This window comes from Gallus gallus, chromosome 3 (assembly GCF_016699485.2).
Source record: "Gallus gallus isolate bGalGal1 chromosome 3, bGalGal1.mat.broiler.GRCg7b, whole genome shotgun sequence".
Lineage (NCBI taxonomy): Eukaryota > Metazoa > Chordata > Aves > Galliformes > Phasianidae > Gallus > Gallus gallus.
The window spans coordinates 21,561,452-21,586,082 of NC_052534.1; the positions used below are offsets into that span (position 1 = coordinate 21,561,452).

General features: G+C 39.3%; 1 protein-coding gene across 21 annotated transcripts in view; it reads left to right on the forward strand.

Moving 5' to 3' along the window:
- The window catches only part of TMEM206 (transmembrane protein 206), a 118,533-nt gene that overhangs the window by 37,851 nt on the left and 56,051 nt on the right, over window positions 1-24,631 (forward strand). For 13 of the 21 annotated variants that reach the window (XR_005858517.2, XR_005858516.2, XR_005858514.2 and 10 more), the window contains 2 exons: window positions 2,441-2,529; window positions 3,025-3,088. The exons of 4 other annotated variants lie outside the window; for them this stretch is intronic. The gene's annotated coding sequence lies outside the window, so the exon portion shown is untranslated. The remainder of the gene's footprint in view (window positions 1-2,440; window positions 2,530-3,024; window positions 3,089-24,631) is intronic. 4 more of the 21 variants (XM_040697857.2, XM_040697861.2, XM_040697859.2 and 1 more) reach the window with 1 other exon arrangement.

Genomic DNA, 24,631 nt, shown 5'->3' on the forward strand with positions numbered 1-24,631 from the left:
GGGCTGATGCTCTCTACGACCAGGCAAGAAATAGCTCTTTAGCTTGTGAAGGCTTGTGTCAGATGGTTTGAGCTCGAGGTGAATGTGACAGGCCACATGAAACAGAGTCTGAACTACACCATCAGTAAGTAGCTTCTGGGCTGTTGCTGGCTGCAAAAGAGTGAGCAAGTGAAAGACCTGAGAAAATGCTCAGTTAGACAATAAGTACCAATAACCATGTCTATGAAAGAGCCTGAAAGTAGGTTAAAATTGCTTGAGAACAAAATGTGTGCTCCAACTTCTGTCCCCATAGGGCTGATGTGTCTACACCAGCATGAACAAACTAATTACTCCTCCCTCTGTCCAGTTGTAGACAGACCTGGGAAGAAGGAGGTGAATGGTAGCGATTGGAGCTAAATGATCTTGAAGGTCTCTTCCAACCCAAGCCATTCTATGAATCTTTTTTTTGTATTTAAAAAACAAAGGGGTTAAACTAGATATAGGCTGTAACGTAAGAATATATTCATTCCACGGTTTAACTAAGTAGTTAATTTGAGATTATTTTCTTGCATTTTTGGATGAGCTTAGCCAAAGTCTTGGTGGGTAAATTGAAGAAAAATAGCAATTCAGCCTTTCATGTGTGGCTGCACAGCGGAAAAGGTGGTAGAATAGTTGCTGATGATCCTTTTCAGTCAGGCCTTGTTTTAACAGCATGCATTCACAGGGGTTGCATATCTGATTTGAAGGGCTTTGCTGTGCAGGACAGTGGTGGTGCAGTACAGTGCAAACTTAAGCCAAATAGTGCTGTCACAGAGGATGTGAAGGGAAGGCGTGCTTGGAGAAGGGTGGCTGCTGATCTGTTGTTGGATCAGCTCACGCAGTGGAAGAGAGGAGAGCAGTGGGCAAGCCTTCAGGCAGGCAAGCTTTTCTCCTTCAATTGCTTTTAAAAAAGTCTGGAAACCTGTACCAATAATTTATGCTGTTCCTAAAACTAGGCTTAGAAAACTGTTGTCTGTCACAAACCTAGTTTGCTACATCAGTTTCTGTGACAGAAACTTAATAGCTGCTGCTTTTCCATTGAGATGTTTCTGGTGATGTGCTGCTATGAACACACCTATCCAACAGAAGGCTGTTTAGTATTCGTGCAGTTGCACAATTAGTTGCTCTGTGTGCAAGAAAATGGCCCCAGGATGTACTGTCAGTTCTGCAGTTAGCTCTGCACTGCTCTGAGTGGGCACATCCTTGCTGTTACAAGGATGACGGTACGCCAACAAGAGAAGTCTTTGGAACGAGCTACCAGAATGTCACTGCAAAACTTACTGTAATTCTGAACGAATCTGTACTGACTGTACATCCCTGGCTGTGATGCAGTATCCTATTACTGGAACCTCTCTGGAAAATGGTTAAATAATCACCTTATCCTGGAAGAAGTCCGGTGCTGTGAAACAAAGTTTTCCTGAATTTTCCCATTTGCCCTCTGTGGCTTTCAGGCAGTGCTGCAGCTTTACCATCAGGAGCCACCTTCCTGGAAGCCTTTGAGCATCATGCAGAAGCACGCTGTGCACCTCTTGCATAATAAATGTCCTCTGCAGCAGAACCACAGTGATTTATGGATCCTACTCATTTGCATTCCAAAATGTGACGTACTTGCTCAGTATTCTGGATGTCCTGATGGAGGTTAGTGGGATGAACCCCAGCAGCCTCCAGGCATTTAGTGCTGCCTGTCACAAGCAGGACAGAGATGCCAGATCAGCAGCTGGAGGACATTTTCATAAAGCAGTCCAAGGAGACCATTTGAGTGCCTCTAAAACACAAGCCCTGTGTTTGTGGGCGCCAGAAAGCACGGCTACAACAGGAACTTAAATTTAGTATTTAATTTTGTTATTAGTCTTTCTGCTAGCCTTTTGCTTTCTCGCAGGCAATGATTAGCAGCTGTTCTTTAAATTCCATGGTGATTAAAGCTTCCCCTCACTTTCTGGTGCTAATTGCCCTTTTCTCTAAAAATACCTACCGTTTTCACATACTCAGAGCATTTAAATTCTTAAGAGAATTGTGAGGGTCCGCATTCCTCTAACACCCGTTTCTGTTGATCCAATTAAACAAGACATTTTGATTGCATTCTACATCCTCGCCTTGTATGTTTCCATGCCTTCTGAGTCTGGAGCCTGTTTTCAAGGCCGACTACGAGGAGTTTCTGGTGGAATTTAAGAAAGACTCAACAGGGCTCTTTGTTTTCAAGGAAGAGAAACCAAGAGGATCTCTTTTGAGTTTCCTTTAATTACAGGCCTGAGGGTAGAGGGAAAGGAGCAATCATTTTTGTTTCTCAATATGGTGTTTGTGATTTAGTTCTGCCTGGAGGAATTGCTGATTTGTTGCTACACCGTAACTGCAACTTCCCCGCGGCTATAGGGTTTTGGCTGTGTTACTCTTCTGATTTGAGATTGTCTTCCCTTTTCTGCAGGAGCTCTCCAGAAGGCACGCGGGAGTTGTATCTGTGACTTAAACACTCTTCTGTGCATTTCTATCCTCGCTCAACAGGACTTCCTTTTGGTATGATCCGGAGTTGAATGTCAAGTCGGTTCTTGCAGTTTGGCTTTTTCATTCTAGAGAAAACATGATACATTTGAAATGTATTTGAAATACCGTTTTCTCATTAGATCGTTAGGTTATGCAAGGTGGAGGATGGCAGTTACCCTTAAAGCTATTTATTAAACTGTGGTTGTGAATCTAATGAGGGAAGATGAGATTCAAGAAAGGACATGATGAAAGTTTTGGTAGAAATGGATGTAGTCACGGTGATGAAGGTCTGAGAGAAAGTTAATGTCAAATAAAGGTTCACAAATCCTTTGGTGTGTACATTTCTGCTGCTATGTGTGAACAGCCCTTGATCAGGCAGAGGTGCTACGTCAGTACTCTGTAGTTTCCTTCTTTATGGCAGTCTTCTAGCAGCACCAAATTCAGGAGTTTGTGACTTCTGTGATAAGTTCTTGCCTCCAAGCAAGTGTAAGCAGAACTATCGGTGATCCTGAGCGTTTTTCTTTACAGGTAGGAAGAGTAGTTAACTTGGGAGCAAGGGTCTCAGGAAACAGTCCGCCACGGTTTGATTTAGGTAAGTCATTTAATACCTTCTGACAAACAGAAGTGATGTTTTGTACCTCATAGCAATGTGGTGAGCGTATCGTTTAGAATGTTTATAATGTAAACAATGAAGATAAATAGAGATTACACTTAAAAGGCTTTTTACTGCTTTTGACAGAACAGATACTGCAGAATCTGTATGAAGTAAAACAATACAGTTATTCATAGAAGCTGCTGTAATCTCTCAAATAAATTTATGAAACCTGTAAGATACGTTCCATATTGAAATTTGAATAACTGTTGAAAAGAAGTCCCTTTTTGACCTCTGCCTTCAAAACTTGGCCAGATTTCAGAGTGATCAGCTACCTGAGAATTAATCATGAACTGGAACTCATAAGGATATCATAACTTCTCATTTAACAATCTAAACTCTGTCGTTCCATTTGATCATCCAGCCCATTCATGGGGTGAGTGCAGAGTTGTCTGGTTGTATTTTTCAAGACAAAATGAATTACAGAATTCATGAATGTTTTCTTGTTGCAGCTGCTCTCTACCAGCAGCATAAATGGAAAGTTTATATTAAATATGGCTCTTGATGTTCAGAAATAGATCAAGCACCACTGCTGCATTCTCTTTTCTAATCCTCCCTGTCCTCACCTCCATCCCCACCCCCAAAACAGTGTTTCCAACAGTGTAGAGAGAAAGTATTTCACATAAATCTTGGTGCACTCAGTCCATTTGAGAACTTCAGTACTTCTCTGTTTGTTTCTTCCAAAACTCCCTGTGTCACATTGTCCATTTCCACTCATTCTTATTTTGTTTGCTCTGGCATGATATTTAGCTTTACCTAACATCTCTAGTGGTCTGGAACTCTCATTTTCAACTGTTACTCAAAGATGTGGATAATTTCATTACATTCACACAGAGACAAATGTAGCATACCGTGAACTGCGGTGGGAAACTTATTTTGCAAAGCAGGAACAGTTGCGTAAAGAAGTTTAAAGCAAGTAGAAAAACTCTTTGTTTTCCCTCAAAGGCTCCTGTTTTTATAGCTCTAGACTTACACGTTCTTGGATCTTGTCTCAGTCGTTGGCTTTGGAATGCCTTACCAAATGTGAGGAGTCTGAAATGGACTCTGTAGATCATGTCTGCCATTTTGAAACTTCCATACTCAGTAGGGCACACTGTGTGCTGTGAAACAGCCGTCTTCAGTGAGCACATTGCTTATGTATCCTTCAACTGTTACCCACTCACTTGCATGTGCAGCAGCAGCAAAGCCGTGCATGAACAGATCTATGAAGGCAACATATTTCAATATTAGCAGCCGAAGTGCAGCGTGTGGTTGACACTCGAGGTGACAACTGTTGCTCTGTGGGAATTTCATCTTTCCACATTGATTTTTTTATCGAACGATACTGAGATGGTATCTTCCCTCTGCTCTGCCATTAAAAATACTGCAAATAGTATAAAGTTGTCTTCCAAGTTGGGCGTGATTCTTTCCCTTCTGAGCAAGTGTCAGACTTCTTGTTAAGTGGAGCAATACAGGGCCAGGTGTGTAGGTTTCTGTGATGGAGAGGGTGGTTTGTTTGTTCTTGGCTTCCATCCTGCATATGGATTGATGTGTGAGCAAAAGCCACAGGTTTGGCTGCTAAAACACACAACCTACACTGCTAAAAGTGAAGATCGTTTTAAAATCTGTTTGATTCCCTTGCAGTAACTATTTTTATGATAAACAAAATCTGTAAGCTGAAATTATTGTCTACTGCTTTTTTCTCCTGGTACCGGGGATGCAAATTCTATTTCTGGCCATTGATTTCTGTTTGAACTCAACTGGCTTCTTAAAGCTGTGTTAACGTAAGCAGGGTCTTCTAAGGTTTTGTCATAACGTTGTCTGATTTTGCATACTTTGTGGGACTGGGAGAATTCCCACAAAAGCTTGTTTCCTTCCTTCCTTTTCCCACTGAAGTTACTAATTTGCTTTTGAAAATACCTTTCAGTGATACTTGTCCAATTGTGGGTTTTGTAGCTTTTCAATTTGCTTTCTATCCTAAATAAGAATACTTGTCAGGATCAAGCTGTATACTCCATGAGTGTTATTCAGAGTTCTACTGCCGACTGGTTTTTGTTCCACTGTTACTCAGTCTATTACTGTTTTATTTGTGTTTAAGAACACTGGGTTGCAGTAATTCTTAATAGTATCATATGTGATAAAAGCTCCCCAAAACTCAGAAAAATAATATTCTTTAATCATTATGCTGTGCCGAACACAATATTGAGAAATAAGCCTTGCTTTATAGAAATAAATTTTGCTTTAGCCTCTGTAATTCAGATTGGTTTTAATAACCCTGATTGCTGCACAGAATCTTGCCTGCCTCCTAGGCAGTTATGCCATCACTGATGCAGCCTTTGACAGCTTGAGAATGCAGGTAAAGAAATTAAGATTTTATTCTTTTGCTCTTCCATAACTGCCTTAGAGTTCTGCAGTTTATGATCGCCATCCTACTCAAACGCCAGGTTCTTCAGCGCTGAGAAGAAGCAGTCTTCAGCTGTTGAAAATAAACATGCATCTATATTAACGGTTATTATGATTCATTTTTATGCTTGTTGTCAGTTCTTTGCAAAATATCTTTCCAAATGTAAAAAGATAGATCCTTGTTTATTTAATGATCCATTAGAATGTGTTCTTGTGTCACTGAAACAGTGATAATGGAAAGAAGGAAAAATTGATGCTTAAAGGCAAGATTTTAAAGTTCACTGAGAGTGTTTTAGCATTAGCGGATCACATTCTGCACCCAGTAAAGTAGAGATTACCAATTACTTCTGAAGGAGTTTAGGAGAAGCTAAATTTGCTGAAATGGTCTGTTTTCACTCAGACATGCAATACAAGGATTACATGTTGACGTGTATTTAAACCAAACTGGTGTGAATACTAAACAGATGTTTCATGGGAACATTTTTTATAATACATTTGAACCATAAAACACAAGGAGATGCTTTTTTAATCAGCATTTCTGATTCCTGCATTGAGGACGTGTGTATTCTAATAGATACAGTGCTCAATGTTATTGTGCAGGCTCTTGTTTGGTTACAAAATATAGTGATCTTGTACAATGTTAAGTGCTGCAATGAAAATCTAGATACAAAATAGAGTGATCATTTGTATGAGAGAAAATAAATCACGTTGACCTAAACTAAATAAGCACTCTTGCTAAAATAACTTTCAGAAGGTTTTAAAAACTGGGTTAAATCTTAGTTTCTGTCCATTCTCACTGAGCACGAGGCCAGCAGCAAACAGTTGATATGTCCAACGCAGAGTCCAAGAGTGAAAGTGGAGAAAATGTACATCCCCTGATCCTTTTTTCCCCTCATGGAGGAGCTTTCAGAGGTGGGACAGTGCTGTTCGAGTGCCAACCACTTCTGTACCAGTGTCAGATAGCTGCGCCTAGAGACACAGCTGGGAGATCATCATCTTCATATTGGAATGCATCGCTCTCATAGGTGTTGACTTTTATTATTTCTACTAAAAGGAGTAAGGGAAGTTACTGAGAGTTGCCTCTACCTTCCCTCCCCCCCCCCCCCCCCCCCCCCCCTTAATGTTTCTCAAAGTTATACTTGACTGTTCTACTGAAATCCTCTAGCATTTATAATGAACTTATCATACTCTTATTAAAAACAGAAAATCCATCAAGTTTGGACAATTGATGACTATAAATTATCTCTCCGCTATGTAGTATCGTTACCTCTTCAGTCGTTCAATCACAGGAGTTTTGCTGTTGCCATATCTGGAAAGATGACTTTCTCCCAGTCTTTGCTTGGCTCTTAGATCCATAGAAGACCTCTTATTTCTCAGAGAATTGGATGATACGTTTATTACAGAATGTGGTAAATTAAAAGGGAGCAGTTGCACACAGAAATATTTTCTGCTCTCCCTTTGTTTGCATTATATGATTTATATAGAAAACATGCTGACAGCCACTTGTATCCTTTCTTGTATATCTTTGGATGCCTTTTCTCCAAAACCTGATGGTTTAGAGGAAGTCTTATAACATCTGACACCAAGGATGACCTTGAGGTTTTGCAAGATGTGCTGACAATTCTGTGTTAACGTTTTGCATAACATTTCAATAAGGCAGTATGTCCTTCCTGCTTGCATCTGCTTTCAGAAAACTTCTGTTTTAGGATGTTGGAGTAGTTCACTTTCTCGTGATTGGCGGTGTCATGACAGGATGTAAATTGTGCATAGTGTTTCAGTGTGAGCAAATGGATGCAGCTTGGAACCAGTTTTACAGTGATCAGACCAGACCTTTTCTGAAATACACTACACATGTATATACTATCTAGTAGTAGTAGTGTGCAGGCAGGGATATGTAAGTTAGTTCTGAAGAAGCTCGTGGTATCTGCACGTCACAGTATGGTGTCTAGCTCGGGTCTTTGATGTGGTTCATTGCTGTTATGGATAGCTGAGTGCATTTTAGAACTATGCACAGACAATATACAAGCTCGTATTACATACTGCAAACTTATCTATTATTTCTGAAACTGCAGAGTTCTGATTTAGAAAGGATAGAGACAAAGAACACGTTGTACAAACAGTTTGCTTTATTCCATTAAGGTTACTTTAGTATGAATATAAGCAGTTCACAGAAGTATAACAATAACTTGACTTTATACACTGACTCATAAGTATGTAAAATGTAGAATAAAAAATGTACTTATGTGCTTGCACAGCTGTGCCTATAGTTCAGCTGCACAAAGAATATGTTAATTTAGCTAATGGTTGAGGCTGCTTTTCTTAATATTTCCTTATACATTCTTTTGTCTAATCTTTTGCCAGTGATGCCAACCACTTGCAGAAGGACAATAGCACCTTAATTGAAATCAGCTCGGTGGGTGAATTCCCAAAGTATTAATAGGCCCACTGTCACATACAAATCTTCAACGATGACAGAGGTTTTCAGCACAGTGAGGCCTGGTGTATAAATTCTAACTAATGTGAAGCTGAACAGCTGCCAGATTTCTTGGCTCTTGACTTTGTAGGTGTTCAGAAGTCTGGGAACCTGATCATTCAGACTGTTGATCAGTCTGGAAACTTAGTGCATTCATCCTTACTTAGCATCTACCCAAGGGTTCAATAGCAACCGTTCTGAAGTTGTTGGTGTTTTTTGTTGTTTATTTCATTTTGCATTATGGCTTGTTTGATCCTAATGGTCCCAAAAGCAGCATAACTCTCTCCATTGACTTTGATTAGCCTGTCACCACATGACATTATAGTAAGCATGTGTTGATTAATTCTCTTTAGTTCCTAACAGACACCCACACATCATGGAGAACCGTGAATGGCCATTGTCTCTGTTACTCACTTTCCAGTAATATCTCATTTTCAGTATGAAACCCTTGGTCCTACACAGTATTACAAATAAGCCACATAAATAAAAAGATGTTACCACATAACTGGAGTAGTAGGGGCGGTATTTTCTAAACTTGGATCTTTCCCAAAGTCATGGTCACTGATCCATGTGACATGTTACAAAAGTTGCTGATATCATTGTTTGGTTTTTTAAGCATGACTTTTCAACTTGCAGATGGCTGGAGGCTGCTGCAGTCTGTAGGCGGAAGGGCACAAAGGACGATGTATTACATAGTGAAATGGAACTGTGACTCAGCTTTTGCCTGAAAGTAACACTCAGTTCATTCCTTTTACTTCTTCCTGGTTATCAAGAAATGCCCTACAGCACTGGAACAAGGGAACATTCTGCCCATTTGAATAATACTTTCAGAACTTACTGAAAATAGTGAATCACAGAAAAGTAAAACAGTAACTTACTAACAGTAGCAGTGTTTGTAGTAAGTGCGGCAGTGTAGTGCAATTCCTCATTTTAGGGGTAAAGTGTCTCATTCTGTGTACACATGGCATAAAACACTGGACAGAGGTGAAAACTTTCTGTTAAGATATCCTCTGACGTAATACAGCTTTGCTATAGTAACATTGAAGGGTAACAGTAGTACAAATGTTTTGGGAAGACCTAAGAAGTTCTTCTGGCAATGGCAAGTGTTTTCCATACTTGGTTTGTGTTATCTCAGGTATCAGGGATGGAAAACTAATGGCATCAGGACAGAATGGGTACTCTGCCTCATGCAGATGTTTCTTTGATGCTGATGAGAGCTGGTGTTCTCAAATTCCATGAACTGCTCTGTACTGTAAATAATGTAATATTAAATAAGTAGGTTTATGGGAGTGTTCTTCTTGTTTAAGTTTGTCTTGAGTTTTTGTTACTATGGTCCATAGTTTCTACTCTGCCTCTCACGCCACCTAAATTCTAAAGCTTCCAGACCAGAAACCCTGACACCTCTCTCCCGGGTTTGCCACAGGACAATATGGTAAAGTAAGCACAGCACGTGCTTGTTTAAGAAAGTTTCAGAAGTTACCACAGATACACTAATGGGATTATTTTCTTGAAAAATCTTTGTCCCATCTCATCTTCCTAGCAAGCAAAATCCCTGTCAAAGAATCACAGAATTATATAGAAAGGGATATCTGGAGACTATCTAATCCAAAGCACAGCCTACTTAAATCAGGTTGCTCAAGATGTTGTCCAGTCAAGTTTCAAGCATTTCCAAAGACAGAAGAACTGTCTTCTCTCAGTAACTTGTTGCAAGGTTCAACTAGTGTCGCAGTGAATAATTTCTTGAAATATAATCAGAATTTCTCTTCTTGCAGCTTGTGTACATTACCTCATCTAATGCAGTCCTATCACTGTGTCTTTCTGAGGAAAAAATGACTGTATCTTCTCTACATACTTCCATTAGGTCATGGAAAACAGCAGTGATCTTCTCTTAAAACCATGTAAGCCTGTTTGGAGTGCTGCTTTGGTGCTGTCTAACTGTCCTCTGTAAGACTGAAGTACATGTCTTATCTTGGGGAAAGAGAAGGTTTGTTCGTCTTCAAGGCCTTTCTGTAAGACTCCCAGAACAGTAGGTGAAGAATCAATAAAAGGCCAGAAGACAGAAAAATATATAAATATATATTTTGCATTGAAGTATATATAAATAGATATTTTGCATTGAAGTGTCTGACCTTCACAGTATGGTATAAGAAAAAGAGTCAAAAGATGCTTCCCAGTATTGTATTTCCCCCATCAGTATTGGTGCTGTTGTCTATCATTACAGCCAGACACAGTGACGTAACAAAGTTGCTTGAAACTCTACGTGTCCAACCCTCCACTTCCCTTTTTATTAATCTCTAAAACCTTTTTGGGTACCACTCCTGCTAGAGATCTATGTGGCAGAATTTGTTCTATGAAGGAAAAAAAATGTCATTTCTGTTGTCTCCCTTGTTATGTATTGAAGTATTCTTCCCAGTACTGAGCATGTAGTTCTTTCCTGGGTAGTCCTTTCCCTCCTTTGATTCCAGTACCACTACAGGTTGAAGTGTAGACTGGAAAACCCTGGTGTCATTTTTCTTCCAAGCAAGTGCCCACATTGACATTGCAGTCTCTACTGATGTTGGAAGCAACTTCAAACTGCTTCAAACACCATCCCATTTTTACTCTTTTTGATAGGTCCTCACCTGTGCCAGCAATCTGCTTACGCCCACAGCTAAATTCCAGATCTGGTAGAAACACCACATGAGGTAGATCCAGGAGCAGTTCTCACATGTTTTCTCTGCTATACCCTAACCTTTCTCTTGGCTGGAAAAATATTTTCTTGAGGTAGCGTGAACAGAACTGGTCAAATAAGATGTTGGCGATGTCTCTAGAGTGCCCTCTGGTGAAATTGCCACTATGGGTGCCTCTCCCTGAGACAGGATGAGGGCGACTGCTAGGGGCTGCAGATGTCAACATGGTGCCTTTGGGCATCCTGTCTTACTCTGCGTCACTGTGATCCATCAGTAATCTCACATGACAGAAAGGCAGACAGATGAAAATGGTGTGCTCTGAGCATTCTCGTCAAAAGCACAAAAAAAGACTTTACCTCCCACTCAAGGCCAAGCAAATTCTGAGTCCAGTGCTCAGTTGCCTCGGCCATGAGTGGAAGAGCTGTATGTACTTTGAGGACAAGATAGGAAAAGGTTAACAGTTCTTCTCTTCTACATAGCACGCATCCCTCACCATCTAATACTCTTGTGCAAATTTCTATTGCTCACGGAAAATAAAATTCAGTCTAAGGAAACATTACATAATGTATATGCATTTTTAGTATAACTGTGCATCTGTTTGTGACTTTTTCTGTCACAGCAATACTTAGTATGTCTTGGATTAGTGTTGCTGTTGTCTTCAAGCCTAGGATAAGAAATGCCTCGGAGTAGACTTTAGAGAACATTTTTATTCTGTGCATTAATGTTGCTTTATTTGGTTGTAAGAGGCATTTAGAGAACAAAGCGTGTCTTAGAATATTCCAGTGACATCTCTACTTGACAATTAAGTTTCGAAGAACTCCTAAGGGAGTGAATTTCTTAATCTTCTTAGGTTTTAGTGTTTTTCTGAATTAAGATCTGTCTCATTTCCTACCTGAGAAAAAAAGAAATTGGTAATAACTCTTAACAGAGATAAAATTTGTCTACATGCAGATATCAGGGGATGAGAGCAGAAAGGTCTTATCTTCCTCCCTGTGTTCTCTGTCTCTTCTCATATACAGCATAGCATCCTGCTTCCACATTCCTGACTCGTGGATGCAATTTGAGCATTGCAGTCATTGGAAGGGAGGTGCAGTCAGAATGCTTTTCTGTAGAGGTATCCACCTCTCTGGTAATATTTCTAAGGGCTGCATCATGAGCACAAGCTGGGAAATCTGGAGAACTGTCCTAAGTTGTGCTACAGGCTGTACATGGCTCTGACTGTTTCTCACATACGAAGATGCAAACCACCTCTCTTAGATCCTTGTACCCTGTGCTGGCAGAAGAACGTGGATGAATCTGAGTTGGTGTAGAAAAATCGGGTATAGTGAGCAACCACATGGCTAGGACAGCTACTGTGAATTGTTGTCTCCAGGCAATGGACTTTGCTACTCTTAGAATTACAAGTAGATTGTTTATTCTGAAGGCTTGGACGTGATTGTGAAAATCTGTGAAGTGCTGATAGCATTTGAACATTGTAAGCAAATACCCACGCTACAGAGTGGTGGTGTGAACAACATCTGAATTGTGTATACTGACTTTTGCCTGTCCTTTAATTTGCTAGTGCCATATCAAGCTATGTTTCTTATATACAGGTAGGACTTAAATTACTGTCAATATTTAACTTACAACTTGAACTAAGATTACAGCAAAAACAAATTTAATATCAAAGAAGCCTGCAGGAGTGGCTCCTGGATCAAAATAATAGCTGATCTGACATGCCAATCTCATCTATGGGTCTTTTGAAGAACGAAATGATTCTGAATTCCTATAAATACAAAGGCAAACCCGAGGGAAGTGAGATCACTTTTCATCTAAGCCTGTAGATTGAATCAAGGACTTCAGGAGACCTAGTTATAAATTTGATTTGCTAATCCTGTGTACAAATTACTATCTTTATTGCTATTACAAAGTTTTCAACACCAGTGAGCTTCTGACTGCCTGAAGTAGACCATTTTGCCAACCATTGCTGAGCTCTGTGCTGCCCCACCTAGATTGCTGCAAGTATCCCAGCAAATTATTCTAGAGCTAGAACAGGCATGTCTAGGTGATACTGCAGCCACTGTTATGACTGCATTTTTAATTACTGTGAATTAATATAATTTTTTCCTTTATGAGGACAGCTCTTGGAGACACTACTCTTTTTCTTTGATTTTATTGTTTCTGTTGGTTGAAGATAAAAGCTACTTAGACTAAAAAAGGACAGAAGTCTTTTTTTTAATGAATAAATGATATATGCCAGTGTGAACACATCTTATATGAAAAAGTAGTGTCAGTTGTACTTCACACTTCTAGAACTTGTAAGAAATGAGATACTCAAAAAGATTTTAAAGCAACTTTAAACAGGACATTATGATGCACCTATGTTGAGTAATTCTGGGTTTCTAAAAGCAAATATTTTGTTATCGAATTATTTTGTACATATGTAGATATAGTCAAGCTTAGATGAACTATTTAGTCATGTTGAGATGAACTATGGGTAACTATGCAGCTGTTTTGTGGTGCAGAAGTGATAAAGTAGCAATATAGAATATGAAAGTGGGATGGATCATGGAATTCATCTTCAAGGTATGACTTAAATTGATGAAAGACTTAGTTAAATCCTTAAATTCACTCATTTTCAACAGGTAGTAGCAGAATGCATATGAATAGCATATGTAGCATAGAATGCTACATGATCTGAAATGTTCTAGTCTGAATATAATTCAATCCAAATATACTTATCAGTGACTCAGAAAAGTTTTATGTTAATTAAAATCACATACTCAAAAATCACTTATCTGAGATACAGTGTGTTTAGTGAATAGCTAATTTAAAGCCAATACGAATGACCATCAGAAAAAAAAAACAAACTGTTGAATGAAGACAGCAGTTCTGCTTTATAAAGGGTGCTCTTCTGGAAACCAGTGGTATGGTAAATTTCCATTTGTTTTCCATGTGTAAGGAATCTTTCTCATTCCTTCTTAGCTGCACATATATGGCCACTGCCTTCTACTTGAATCTTGGTTTAGCTCCTGGTAGCATGCACTGGGAGGTCTCACTGGCATAACTGAAATATAACTATGATGTACTGGAAAAATATTATTTCTGGATTCTTTTTATGCCCTGTACTGGATGTGTCGTGCATGTCATAGAATCACAGAATCATAGAATGGCTTGGGTTGGAAGGCACCTCAAGGATCATGAAGCTCTAACTCCCCTGCCACAGGCAAGGCCAACAACCTCCACATCTAATTCTAGACCAGGCTGCCCACGGCCCCATCCAACCTGCCTTGAACACCTCCAGGGATGGGGCACCCACAGCCTCTCTGGGCAGCCTGTTCTAGCACCTCACCACTCTGTTGGTAAAGAACTTCCCCCTGACATCCAACCTAAATCTTCCCTCCCTCAACTTAAAACCATTTCCCATTGTCCTTTCATTGCTCTGATTGCTGAGCAGACTTTCCTCTCAAATGTTAATCCTGTATGGATGGCTTTTCCTCCTAGGTCAGCAGGACTGTTCTTAGACGGACTTGATGTCATTATCCATTTTCTTTTTCAGTTACAATTGAAATGGCCATCTTTTACCCAAAAGTGGGAATTTTTCAGATGAAATCAGACAATTCTATTCCATCTGACATCATCAGTTTAGATTTTTTTTTATTAGTGCAATTTTGTATGTGTTATTCCTAAATATAAAATACAGTTAATTTGTCAAGTACACTTCAGAGTTCATACAGGACTATATTCAGGTTAACTCTCTTGGAACACATCGTGTGTGTCTATAGTAACCCATAACTTTATTTCTTCTGCCAAGTTCTTCACAAAGTAATGTCAAACTCATCATTTTTTTTTTTTGCTCACTGAAGTTGCTTGACTTGTTAATGTACAAAGTTGAGCTAGCATTGTTTTAATATGTATTGATAAGACCGTCCGTATGATATAGGGCTATCAGTGGGACTGCTATTGATAGAATAGGATCAGACGCTCTGTCCACTATCGTAAATCCAGTGTCTATATAGGCTGGGTACACATTCCAGATTCTAATCTCTATGTTGCAATGTCCATATGTAATAGTGTACCTTGGTATACAATCTACTGTATTAATTTAAAAAAATTACAGTTTATATCCAATTATAATTTACTGCTATTCCAGTGGATATTTATCTTTTTTGTTAGTGGTAAATTAGAGGTAATTTCTCTATTATTTAATATTTTCTGTATGACTTTCTAACCAAGAGTTATATCATAAAGGAACCAAGGAAAAATATTAAAGCCTACCTGGCACAGATAATTCATTGAAACTTCCTTGCAGATTGCCCCATATTGTCACATGCAAATGAAACTTTTTTACAACTGACTTTTTTAAATCAATGTTTCTTCATATTACAGGAGATGTTGCAAAAAGAACAGTCATTTACAATAAGTCTTTAGTTTTCAATCTCGTGTTCTAGTAAGACTCTTTGGAAAGTATTGGGATTTTGCGTGACTCATTATGATAGGGAATTCTTAATCTCAAATATACATTCTACGGTCCTTGGAAAGTACACTGTTGATTGCATTGGAGGTGTCTGAGTTGCTTAATATATTACCAAACGCTTGATTACTAAATAATGCTTTACATAAATGAATTTTGCTTACAGAGAAATTCCATGCTAAATACAATTTACCACAGACTTAAAAGTCAAAGAGAAGATGTGTTCAAGGCCGGGTTGGATGGGGCCCTGAGGAGCCTGATCTAGTGTCTGGTTTAGTTGTTGGCAGCCCTGCCCATTGCAGGGAGGTTGGAACTACATGATCTTTAAGGCCCATTCCAAGCCAAGCCATTCTATGGTTCTGTGTTTTGTTTTTCTCAAATCTGTGATCTAAAATGACAGCATAGGAGGGAGACACACTGTGCCAGAAGCACTTGTTAAAATCCAAAACCCACACAAAATAAATCTGGTTTCATATTTTGTTATGTACTCTGTATGGGAATTAGGCTTGTCGTCCAAGCATGTTACTATTATTTCTAATGTAGGTCTCCCACTCAGAAAACTTGTGCTAACCACAGTAAAAACTGAGTAGATATTGCTCGTGTCAGAATAGTACATAGTTAACAACATGATGTGATTTTGCAGCAAGACCAGGAGAAATTGAATTATTCAGAGCTGGAATTGTGAATGTTTTGTTTGTTTGTTTGTTTTTTCCCCATAAAACATGGTGAAGCAGAAAGTCTGGATTTGGAATGAGATATACATTAGATTTTGTAAACTAGTTCAAGATATGCCCTCTCATTACCAACTGTTCTTATACCGCCTCTTCCAAACTGAACAAGCAATCTGGATTACATATGAATGCTTATGTCCAGCTATGCAGCTATGAATTAATCTGCTCCCGTTATCCCCATAACACCGGCATCAGCACAGTTCTTCACCATATAAGATTCTGTGAGGGCGTTATTTTAAGCCAGGCCTTCATTTGTTTATAACATTTAAAATTGTCTCTGCTCTCCAAAGCAATGTTGGTTTGAGGGTTTTTGTTGTTGTTTTTTTTTGTTTTTGTAAGTTAATGAACTAAATACATTCTTACAGGTTAGTGGGTTTAACGCTAGCTTTTGTATTTCTCATGTTTTTTCTTTATATGGGTTATTCCTTTTCCTCCTATAATCCCGTATATTTGGAAGTTAACTGTAGAAACCTTTGCTAAACTTTCTGTAGTGTGACTTTCTTCACTGAAGTCACTCCTCGTATTTAGTTGCTGACTTCATTGTGCTTACTTTCCTGAATGCTTTGCTGTATTGGCTTAAGGATTTAATCCATTACAACACTTAAGTACTGCATTACATACATAAGATAAAAAACAAAGACCAAACCGGATATTGATACAGACCCAAACTCCTTGTTCACCTGATGAGAACTGTGAGTTAATGGTGGTTCTCTGAGCCAAGTTAACTTTCCCTCCCTGCTGCATTTCTTTGAGCCTTTGGAAGTTTGGATTTTTAGGAAAGGAGCTAAAAAACAGAGTCATTCTCTGAAGTACATGGAGATGGCAGGATCAGTGTCAAAATGAGAGCTCCGCAGAGAATCAAATACAAGAATTCTGTTGTAATATTTGTTAATAATTAATTTTGTTATAATATTTGCAGCCTGTTCCACGCTCACCCCCCTCTGGCACAGACCCTGTCCCTAACCCCCAGCTGCCCCTCTCCTGCACAGCTCCATGCCGTTCCCTCGGGCCCTGTCGCTGTCACAGAGAGCAGAGCTCAGCGCTGCCCCTCCGCTCCCCGTGAGGAGCTGCAGCCGCCATGAGGCCTCCCCTCAGCTCCTCTGCTCTGGGCTGAGCAAACCCAGGGACCTCAGCCGCTCCTCACACACCTTGCCCTCCAGACTCTAGATACTTCACCATCATCTTACCCCACCTTTGAACACTCTCTAATATTCTTATATTGTGGTGTCCAAGCCTGCACACAGTGCTTGAGGTACTTGAGATTTAGGCCACACCAGTGCTGGATCATCAAGCAATGCTGTTTAGCATGGATTCTGCCCTGACCCTTTATCAGGAAGCTTTTTGTTACATGGGCTTTCCAAAAGGTTTCCATGTTGCAATGAGCTTGCTGTCAGGACTCTGACAAAATTCAGGAAATGTCTTCAGCCACATTCGTTAATTCAAGAGAATGATATCAGTGGTATTTCATGAGCAAAGTAAAGTCTAACAGTCCGGGCATTAACATTTCTCTGACTATAGTGCCTTAATTTTTAATAAAGCCATACTATCTATTCCAAAACTTCAAGGAATGCTGTGGTATTGTTTTGAAATTTCCAGTCATAGCACTGTGGAGCACTTCTAGGTGACGAAGTGAAGCAAGTCAGGAGCCCACGCTTAGGGTAGAAGAGTGAGGGCTTGTAAGGAAGGAAGAATGAAAGGTGAGGGAAGTTATGATTGGTGAAATAGATGGAATTAGGATTGGTGAAATGGCAATTCTGATAGGTTTTTGTTTTCAGAAGCAATTTTTTCACATCCAAAATGTTCTGTTAGAATGAACAGATTTTTTGTTGCTGAGAGGCAGATGAGCTGCTCAATTTTTCCAGTTTTCCAGCCAAGCAAGAACGAGCCTGAGGGAAGCAAGAAGATATACCGTTATGTCATTTACTAAACTGCAGTTATTAGTTCTTTATTTTCAAGGCTCCCTTGTTCAGGGAGTTTCCAGATCTGGAGATCAACATTCTCAAACTGATAAAAATATTCCAATCATGAAGTCTTGTAACATCTTGTACAGAGACCCTTGGAATTTACCAATTTACATACTGCTCCATATGCAGGGTTTAATTTTGCCGGTGAACTTTGGAAAGCGCTACTACCATTGGAAAAGCTTTGTTTGATTGGGGAGGAATACACTTAGCTGCTGACAGTTGGACCAAATACTTGTAGAGTGTGTACCTTGTGAATAAGCATTCTATTATTTCAGTCTTTTTTTTTTTTTAACTCTGATGGCTTTACAGATAGACTGATTTACCAATAAGAATGTTGGTTTCTTCAGTTGTGTTTCATATGTAACGTTATTGTTTACTATTGGAAATGGTCCATTTCTGACTTGTTGGGTAGAATGAGTAGCACTGTTGAAAAATGTGAGTTGCCTCTGGCTTCATTATAGTAGGCTTGTGTAACCGTGATCATGATGGCACCTACAGTTCATTATTAGTCTCCATCAATTCGAGCAAGAAATTCTGAGGCTTGGTAAGTTGGAAAACTTGGTTGTTCCTTTCATGGTCTTTTTAAATATTACCAGTTTTTCTTTTACACGTATAAAATCTTTCCTAAGGATCGTTTATTAATTACATGTAGTTTAAAAGTAAGGACATGATCTAATTACTTCCTGTTTCAACGTTTCACAGTGCAGTAGTGGTACACTGAGTACTGAAGGAAAATTTACAGTAAATTAACAGTACAATTATTCTTTAAGGTATATGTTACCAGGAATTAAAGAGAAAAAATAAGTCATTCAGCCTCGCTTTAGGTAGGTTATGATGCATATAATTTACTGATCAGGCTTACTCAGTTTTTATCACTATGCTTTGATTTTATCACGTGTTGTGAGTCAGTGTCCATTAGATTTGATAAAAACTTGGATTAGAAACATCCACTGAACATATTTGTGTTCTAGGAATTGCTATTAGAAAATCCGTATTTGGAATTCATACTTCTAGGAAGGTGGAGTGGAATGCTATGATACAGAGGTATCTTTTGGAAAGAAAAGCCATTTGTGGTCAGTGGGAATTCTTTTCAAGGCTGTAAATCTCTGTATCCTTAAATCACATGTGTATAGCTGACTGATTATTTCTGAACTTCTGGATGGAATGTATGCTCTAAAGAAAGTGATTGTGTAACACTGCTGCGCAGTTAAATAGCTGTTACCTTTTGCCTCACAGGTGCCTACGTTTCAGTTTTATTGAAGTCATTTCTGGATGCCTTCTAAGTCAGTTGCAATGGTTAAAATTTTTTGTATGCATGTATGTTTGAATATTGAGCAGGTTTTTGACACTATCTCCCATAATATCCTCATAGGTAAGCTTAGGAAGTTTGGGATAGATGAGTGGACAATTAGGTTACATCACGGTGTACTTAGAATGGGCTGTCTGGCTGTGATCAGTGGCACAGCCTAGCTGGAGGCCTGTAGATAGTGGTCAGTTCCCCAGGGGTTGGTACTGGGTCTGGTCTCGTTCAACATCTTTATCAATCATAGAATCACAGAATCACAGAATGGCTTGGGTTGGAAGGGGCCTCAAGGATCATCAAGTTCCAATCCCCCCGAAACAGGCAAAGTTGCCAGCCACTAGATCAAGCAGTAGATCAGGTTGCCCAGGGCCCCATCCATCGTGGCCCTGAACACCTCCAGAGATGGGGTGTCCACAACCTCTTTGGGCAGTTGTGCCAGCACCTCACTACCCTCTCAGTGAAAAACTTCACCCTGGCGTCTGATCTAAATCTTCCCTTCTTGAATTTAAAATCATTCCCCCTTGTTCTATCACTATCAACCTATGTAAAAAGTTCTCCCTTGTGTTTATAATCTCCCTTTAAATATTGGAAGGCCATAATGAGGTATCCCCCAGCTCCTTCAGCCTTTCCTCATAGGAGAGGTGCTCTAGCCTTCTGATAATCTTCATGGCCCTACTCTGGACCCTCTCCAAAAGTATGACATCTTAGCTGTGTTGGGAGCCCTAGACCTGCACGCAGTACTCCAGATGGGGCTTCGAGAGGACAGGGTAGAGAGGGACAATCCCTTCCCTCACCCTGCTGGCCAACCATCTACTTTAGCCAGGATCATTTTCACACCTCATGAGAAAGAACACTCCTGCAGTGTACGTTTTTAAGTCCTCTTTTAATGGAGAATTATTTTGTTCTTTGCTAGGCTTTTTGTTTTGTGGGTGGCAGAGCTTAACGGGATGTCTTGTGTTGAGATTTTAGCATTAGCTTTATATGATTGCAGAAAATTGTGTAGTGATACAAGCCTTACATTTGTAAGACTAAGTATTCCTGAAAGCTTAGGTTTCAACTGCAGCCTGATAAGACTTCTTCACTTAGAGGCTCTACATTTTTAAGCTTTCTTTTTTTATTTGTTTGCATGCAAATAATCATTGGTGTTCCGTGTCCTTGCACAACTGCCAGCTTTCTTCCCACTTCTTATTATGATGTGTGGCTGAGTTGAAAATAAGAGCCCATGTCCTCCTCTGCGGTTGGAACAGAGGCTTCTTTATCGTACTGTCAGCTGTTTACCTGAAGTTGTAACTCAGTTCCTTTAAATCACAGCCCTGTGATGCAGCAATCTAGATACCGGAGATTCTGCTTTGTTTTTGCCGTAAAAAAAATTGGATTTGGCATTTTTTCTGTGACTGGAACTGTTTTAAGACATAATTTCTTTTTGCATTTAGACTTTCTGTGAAACACTTCATATGCTGTAAAAGATGTATCATCTCAGAATTGAGTCACGTGTTTAATTGCAAATGACTTGAGCTTACTGCATTTTAGTGTAATTCTGTGATGTCCTCACCAAAGAAACAGCACATGATTATTTGTAAGCTTGCCATATCTGGAAGGAAATTTGATAAGGCTTTCAGAATCTGCACTGTAAGGCTGGTAATTGCCATGATCCAATAAGAGAGCCCTCGGTGGTGGCATCACTAGAGAGAGTAAGTGTGGTGTGACTGCTGCTGGCTTCTCGGATCACGCTATCTAATGAAAGATTCATAAGGAGATGATGCTTTGTAACAAACATCTAATACTGCCACCAGGTCACAAGCTTGATTTCGGCCAATCAATTGAGTTCATCCTCCTAAAGGCACCTAATGACAGCATGCTTATGAGAAATGAAATGGCCTGCAATCTAAGACAGCCTGCAAGTTCCTATTGTGTCAGCTTTAAAGAAACAGTATTCATTTTGTTATGTCATCTAAACCTTGGGAAGGAAGAAGAGGCAAGGAGAAACTGCCAAGAAAACTTCTTAAAATACTGAAACTCAAGACAACTGAACTGAGGGAATCTTGAAGTTAAAAATGAATTGTAATTAAAGCTCTCTGGAATATAAGGGAAATTGGAAAAAAAAAAAAAAAGTATATTCTTAGAGCTAATAGTATCTGAAATAGAAACAAGTATTTAATTTGACTTCAGGGTTCAAGGATCAGATGTACATGAATGTCTGAATCCTTAATCCTAGCAACAGCTCACTGGCCCATGGAAGGCAGGGGGTCATGTCCCCTTCTGTGTCATATTGACCCATCTGAGAAGAGATGAAAAGAAACTCCTGTTCTTGCACTCACAGAGAGCCAGATAATTTTCTGATGTAACTTAAATGAGTCTCCAATTCATTTATTTATTTTTTAATATTATACTAGTTACATTAGTTCCAGAAAGCAAATAGAGATGTGGGTATGTGTTTAAGTATTGCCCTCAGACATGATCCTGTGAGAGACTGGGCAACCTGAGAACTGGAGAGCAAAATGAGGGAACACAAAGCCAAGACTTTCTTCTGAAGTTCTCAGTAAAACCTTTGAGCTGCATCTTGCATCCTTGGTCCTATCTGAGCAGTATTGTGCTGTGCTGGTATTGGCAATGAGTTAGTTTAACTACACATGGAATAAGGTATGATAATATATGGATAATGGAGCTTGGCTTTTGAGCTACTGATTATCAGTCTCAGTTTTCCAAGCTGCAGAGTGGAAGATCCTTACTTTTCTAATGAAAAATCTGTTCAAATTGTATAATGAAAGATTCTGATTTTCATAGCAAAATAGTATCATCCTCTGTGCATTATATGGGACCATACTGACCTGGCTCCAATTATTCCTTAGGTACAAAATAGCATTACAAAAAGTGTCAGTTTATTTCCAAATTGAATATAGCATTCATTTAAAATTTAGGATACTTACTCTGTGTGGTAATTTCTTTCTGCCTAGCTAAGTGACATAATAAGCTTTATGAGTCTTAACATTATTTTAATTAACAGTGTTGTTAATTATATATATATATAATATTTTATATATATATATATATATATCAATACGGGATCTAGAGAGGCCAGTAGAACCCAGGAGAATATCTGTGCCATCATCAATTTTCAGGAGCACAGGTGCATCAAAACGCTCCCTGGCAGTGAGTAAGCAGTCAGTTTGGTGAGTAAGCCACTCTTAAAGCACTGAACAGCAATTCCAAGAGCAATTTCAGACCACTTTTACACTGTTATAAGAAAGCTGTATATTGTCATTAGATGATGTTTCTTAATGTGTATCTTTCTAGTTTCTTACAGTAGAGGTGGGAACAAATTAATCACCTCTAACTGCAATTTTAGGTTACGGTCAGATCTTTGCTTCAGTTAATAACAAGTTCATTTTTTCCCTTTATATTGATTGCGTTTTGCTTCCAGGCTGCACTCTGATCTATTGCTCTCCTGTTTCTTGGATTAACTCAGATTTCTCATGCTTTCTATTTCCGTTTCCTTTTCCCTGTTCTGGTAAGTGCTTTAAAGTTTTAAATGTTTAAATAGAAGCTCTTTCCCATAAAGCTTGGGATTTGCCAGAATCCTTTCCTAGAAGAGCATCATGACCTATCAGTCAGCACAGACACACAGGAGATGGATGCTGCTGTGTTCTTATCCTCTTTGACTTACATTTGTGGCCTTGGGCAAGACTCTAAACTACCTACCAGGGGACTTATGAGGATTAATTAAGCAAGCAATGCGCCATGCAGTGCTTAAGATGGTCTGTAATGCAGATTCACTGTAAGCCTTGAATATGGACAGTTTGGGGAAATTGCACTTTCTCAGTGATCTTGCCTGAAGAGCAACAGTGAGATTCCTGAATCCAGCAATATGAGAGTTGTTTTCATGAAGCAACCGAATTCTGTCATTTCTGCCTCTCTTTAGTGGATGATAATGTTGCTAAAGTTTCCTATTAAGTTTTCAGAAGAAGTGAAGTTTATCTACATTTGTGAGGATCCATATTGACATAAATTTCGTATCTGTAGTCCTGGAACAGAAGATGGATAAAAGAGATATCCAGAACACAAATGTGCTAAAACTGATGTCTGGAGAAAAGAGAAAGTAGTACATAATGGTGGTCATATAAATTGTAATTATTTACTCGTAAAGGATATTATAAAGGAAATATTCAAAGTGTTGATTTTTATTAGCTTGTTTGTAGTTTGACCAGACATTTTTCTTTCATAAGACATTTTATCTACATCTTTAGCATCTATCTTATTAGTGTTTTGCTTGGGAGCTCAGGTCAGACTTTTTCTGTAATTACTCTGTTTTGATTTAATTTCATTTTTCTTGAATATTAATGAAAAGACCCTACATGCAATACCTTTATTCTGATTATCTCTTTGCATCCTGACAGACTATTTTAGTGCCACATCACAGTGATGGCTCGTAGTCATCCTCTGGTGGATTGAATACATCCTATTCTTTCTTCTTATTTGTTATCTCCAACTTGTTACAGAAATTAATAACCTTATATGTATGTCTATGCACTTCATCTAATTCCACTTTTTTTTTCTGTCATTGCAGGGTTACTCATTCTCTTTTGGTGTGGAACACAGCCTTTCTTTGTATTAACAGCTTATTATAGACATAGCTTCTGTGCCAAGGTCACAAGGGAAAATATTAACCATGTCCCAAGACTTGAGGAATTATCCCAGCAGTTTCTCTTCAGCCTGATGTTGTTCTGCTTTCTCTTCAGCCAAGCTACAGAAATACAAGGGCATACGTTCCAAATTTACCTGTTAACTTTATAAGAGAGCCTGAGGTAGTACAACCCATACTTAAGTGTGGAAATGGATCCTCCATCAGTGGTCAGAGAAGTCTCAGATTCCAGAGATTCTTCAGGCAGCTCCACTCAGACCACAGTGCCATCACTGCATTTTCCAAGCCAAATAGCACATTTGATTGCAATTGCTACTTGCTCTGGCTTTGCTCTGATTGTCACCAAGGTTTTGCTTTGCAGCTACTGGGAGTGGTATGTTTTTGGGCACCTTTCAGTAGTAGAACAAACTAGTCTTTGTCAGTGACTGGAGTTCAAGTTGTGGTATCTACATCACACAATCATTAAGGTTGGAAAAGGCCTCTAAGATTATCTAGCCCAAGCACCAACCCATCACCCTCATGCCCACTAACCATGTCCCTCAGTGCCATATTTACTCTTTCTTTCAACACCTCCATGAATGGTGACTGCAACACCTCCCTGGGCAGCTTGTTCCAATGCATTGCCACTCTTACTGAGGATAAATTCTTCCTAACATCCAAATTGAACTTCTAGCACAAACAGGCTATTCCCTTGCATCCTGTTGCTGTTACGTGGGAGAAGAGGCTGACTCCCACTTTGCCACAGCCTCCTTTCAGGGTAGTTGTGGAGAGCAACAAGGTCTCCCTGGGTCTCTTCTCCAGACTGAACAATCCCAGCTCCCTCTACTGCTTCTCATAAGACTCATGTTCCAGACCCTGCACAGCTTCAC